This window comes from Phodopus roborovskii, unplaced genomic scaffold (genome assembly GCF_943737965.1).
Source record: "Phodopus roborovskii unplaced genomic scaffold, PHOROB, whole genome shotgun sequence".
Lineage (NCBI taxonomy): Eukaryota > Metazoa > Chordata > Mammalia > Rodentia > Cricetidae > Phodopus > Phodopus roborovskii.
In genome coordinates, this window is record NW_026126783.1 from 173835 (window position 1) to 179094 (window position 5260).

The window sequence follows — 5260 nt, forward strand, 5'->3', positions numbered from 1 at the left end:
CCGTTGACAATTTTTTGTATCATCAATTCGTGGGCAGACTTGCCATGTATGAAACTGTATGGTGTCATCACGCATTTTTAAAATGCCGTCAGTTAATCGTCAGATAATCATACTGTCTTGCCTGATGAATTCTGTTGGCCTGACATCATCACAAGTGCCTGAATCACTGTTGTGGTGCGGCAGGACATGAGATAATGGGCCCAATCCTAGCATAGCAGTAGCAACCACAATGTTGATAACAAATGAAAAGATGGCCGCAGCAGGGGCATCACCAGCATAGCTGAGAGAGAGATGGTCTTCCGTGTTCTGAGTCATCATCCTTTTGCCAGGTCTCGGTGATGGTGCCGACCTCCTGGTGCCACTCCTTCTTCTCATGGTAGATCACAACCGATGTGAAGATGTGGAGGAAGAACTGGTAGTCAACAGCCAGCCCACCGTGCCGGCCTTGGTGAAGTCCTTGTACTTCTCAGAGGGCACCGTGCAACCTTCGGGACTCAATCACCCAGCATGCCTCGTACTCTGGAAGATGCATAGATCATTCAGAAAATGCTCTGCCCATGTCTAAAACTTTCCTAACCTTGTCCCTGACAGATTTTTGCACCCTAACCGTAATCGGTGATGGCACTGTCTGTCCTTTACATAATTTAAAGAATTAAATAAATCAGTAGTAGCTAACTGTCACAATAAATAGGGGATGTAGCATTTTACTGGCAGGGAAGCATGGCCAGACTCCAGTCATGAAGGTCATCATCATCAATTGAGTCAATGAATCATAAAATGTGAAGATATTGCATATTATCTCCACAAGAGGGAGCTTTACAGGTCTCTTCATGGACTGGAGGATTGTTGTTCACATAACTTTACAAATATTTACATTATGTTGGGGATTATCACAGATTGTCAATTAAAATTCATTAATTATGTAATTAGATGATCTGTGGCACTAGATTCCAGGTGTCATGGATGATATAATCATTGTTTTATATAATTAAATAATCAAATAATGAGTTCCTGTAACATCATCCACTTCCCTAAGGTGGCTCCAAACGAGGCTCATGAACGATGCTGTCGTGATAAATTTAAATATTTTAACTACATAATTGATATTAAGATGGTCTATAATAATTGCCTCCCACATCGCGTCACCACAATCCACTGATCATGGATTATCTAATGTCCTATTTTAATAATCAAATAACAACATAATCAGAGGATGAAATGGTCTACCATACTCCACACAATTGACTCTCTGTTGGATCCCACATGATTGTGGGAAACTCCCAGGTTCTTCAGTTATTTAATCGCAGAGCAGAGTAGTAACATGTTTAAATGCTGAACTGTCATTGTGTATGCAGGGTTTTTAGAAGATATCACATATTTAATGTTGGGCGGCTGCCTCAACACAGATGGACTGAAATCCAATAATCACAATGTCTACTCTAACAAATGGATTATCACCTTCCTGAAGGTAGTAATCAATGGCAAACTCACCTTTTGATGAATTATTGTGAGTCTTATTTGTCTTTTGTTCCATAGTGTGACTTCTTAGGAGAGAGAGTATTCATAACCAGAAGATTTTGAACTGTTTCTCCACAGACTACGTCTCTGTTGATGAGGTAATCTTGAATTTGGTAACCAGTAAAAGCTGTAGGCACACCTGGAGAGGAGTGGCTATGACTTGTTTAGGCGAATCAAATGTCATTAAAAGTTTTAGGAGATAGTTACCTTGGGTGACTGTAATGTCCCATGATAGCACTTTCTCGAAACTTCTCTCTGGTCCTAGGCCCATGATACCATGATACAAAATACAACAGGGTTGCCAGGCAACATTTATGAACCAACATTCTGTCACATTCTAGTGCCCCTCCCACATGCTTGAAGGAGTATACCCACCGATGAACTAACCTTACAGCCTCACTGAGTTTCTCACAAAAACAAAGCAGGGCTCTTTCTTTTGAGTTCTACATATTTACCAATCTCTCAAGCTACAACTTGCCTATAGTGACATAAGCATGAAAACGAAAGCATCATTGTGCCATTCAAGTACAATGATGAGTATTTTAAACCTGTTTTCTATGCTTCAGTTTTCTAATTTCTAGAGCGGAAACAATACAATTAATCGCTTGTACCATAATCCCTTTCCCTTCATTGAAAATAAAATTAACTCCTCTTCATTCTCTTACCTTTAGAAGAGCTTAATCCCATGGTTTCTCAGAGTTGTTTAGATTTGCATTCAGCTGATGATTAAGGATTTGAGCAGGGTCTTAAGTCTCTTTCAGTTATTTTGGATTCCTCAATTGACTGTTCTATATTAAGTCCTGTACCCCGCTTTCTAATATGGCTATTTAGAGTGATTTATTGTTGGTGGGGTGTCATGTTACGAGCCCGACAGAGTTCAATAGATGAGATTCCCTGATCAGGAGATTATTCAGTTATTCCATTTGTAAAATCGGTGGTCACTGTGTCCTTCATGGGTCAGTTCTGTTGCAACCTCTCAGAAACTGATGATGGGAAACAGTAGAGTTTCTTTTTTTTTTTTTAATCGTGTAAGCATTCGATTGTTAAAAATCTACTATTACGTAAGCAGTAATCACCATATAAGGCAGTGTCCCCCATTTTCTGGGCACTGCTTCTGGTACCGATCTACTGCTGTGTCAATCCCTCAGCAGCCAAATGACAGATGACACCATCATGGCTTACGCAATCTAACAAGTTAATAATTGGATAGTCCTCCATACTTCACTTTCATAAGATGGAACCAAACTCCAGTGATTGACAAGGAAGTAGTACTTACATAACTAAATAATTGCACGTGAGTAACTCCCATGGAGGAATGGCCCAACTCTAGTCAAAACAATATCTTCATCGACTTAAATAATTAATATATAATGAAATATGATTGAATGATGCCATGGTGGTGCATTCTTAAATCCCACATGGAGTAGTCAGACTGATATCTTCCTGGAATAATGATGTTTTTAAAAAAATTATATTGATAATTATTTAGAGGGCCTTATATAGTAACACTGACGAGATGGCACCAAAGTCCTCAACCTATCGCTGATGTAAAGATCAATTTACATAGCTAAATGATGAAGAAATGAGATGATATTACATTATCAACTCCCAAAATCTTACTCCAAAAGGGACTTCTGGTCCATGACATTACCTGTATTTTAAATACGTAAATTAAATGGTGAATTATTACTTAATTTCCTAGTTTAACATTTAAAGAAGTAAGTGTAGTATTAGATGATGTGATGATCTGGTACAATGGTCTCCCCTAAGGAGGCTCAAAACTCCAGTGATCACTGAATACATACTGACAGATTTTAATAATTAAATGAATAAACCTTAAACAAGTGGATGGTGTTTTATGCGTGAAGCCTAAATGATTGCTCAATAGTGAAGAGACATTTAATTCTTAACCATAGATTTGAACAAAAAATGAATGAATAAAGAGATAATTTCTCATAGTTCACCCCTAGAGAGATAACAAAATGATATCAACATTGACTTAAATAAAGAAATGAAGAATGTTAGAAAGAAAGATAGATAGATAGATAGAAAGAACTCACAAGATACAATTTAACACCTACAAGTTGGATCCAGACTCCACTCATTCCTGGAGTAGAAAAAGACAGATTTGAATAATGAAATAATCAGATAGTTAGATCGTCTGTCACACTTGAGTCACACAAGGTTGCGCCAAACTTCAGGGATCACCGATTTTATAATGAAAGAATTTAATAATTACATCTTTAAATATGTAAGCCGTTGACCTTTTTTTGTACCATCAATTCCTGGGCAGACTTGCCAGGTATGAAACTGTATGCTGTCATCACGCATTTTTAAATGCCATCAGTTATTCGTCAGATAATCATACTATCTTGCCTGATGAATTCTGTTGGCCTGACATCATCACAAGCACCTGAATCTCTGTTGTGGTGCGGCGGGACGTGAGATAATGGGCCCAATCCTGGCATAGCAGTAGTAGCCACAATGATGATAGCAGCTGAAAAGTGGGCAGCAGCAGGTGTATCACCAGCATAGCTGAGAGAGAGATATTCTTCTGTGTTCTGAGTCGTCATCCTTTTGCCAGGTCTCGGTGATGGTGCCGATCTCCTAGTGCCACTCCTTCTCATGTTAGATCACAACCGATGTGAAGATGTGTAGGAAGAGCAGGTAGTCAACACCAGACCACGATGCCGGCCTTGGTGAAGTACTTGTACTTCTGGGAGGGCACCGTGCAACCTTCTGGACTCAATCATCCAGCATCCCTCGTACTCTGGGTGATGCTCTGGCCATTTCTACAACTTTCCTAACCTTGTCCCTGACAGATAATTGCACCCTAACCGTATTCGGTGATGGCACTGTCTGTCGTTTACATAATTTAAAGAATTAAATAAGTCAGTAATGGGTAAATGTCACAATAAATAGGGGATGTAGTATTTTACTGGCAGGGAAGCATAGCCAGACTCCATTGAGTCAATGAATCATAAAATGTGATGATATTGCACATTAACTCCACAAAGGGGAGCTTTACAGGTCTCTTCATGGAATGGAGGATTGTTGTTTACATAACAATACAAATGTTTACATTATCTTGGGGATTAACACAGATTGTCAACTTAAATACATTAATTATGTAATTAGATGATCTGTGGCACCAGATTCCTGGTGTCATGGACGATATAATCATTGTTTTATATAATTAAATAATCAAATAATGAGTTCCTGTAACATCATCCACTTCCCTAAGGTGGCTCCAAACCAGGCTCATGAAAGATGATGTCGTGATTAATTTAAATATTTTAACTGCATAATTGATATTAAGATGGTCTATCATAAATGCCTCCCACATCGCTTCACCACAATCCACTGATCATGGATTATCTAATGTCCTATTTTAATAATCAAATAACAACATAATAAGAGGATGAAATGGTCTGCCATACTCCACACAATTGACTCTCTGTTGCCTCCCACATGATTGTGGGAAACTCCCAGGTTCATCAGTTATTTAATCGCAGAGCAGAGTAGTAACATGTTGAAATGCTGAACTGTCATTGTGGATGCAGGGTTTTTAGATGATATCACATAATTAATGTTGGGCGGCTGCCTCAAAAGAGATGGACTGAAATGCAATAATCACAAAGTCTACTCTAACAAATGGATTATCACCTTCCTGAAGGAAGTCATCAATGGCAAACTCACCTTTTGATGAATAATTGTGAGTCTTATTTGTCTTTTGTTCCAT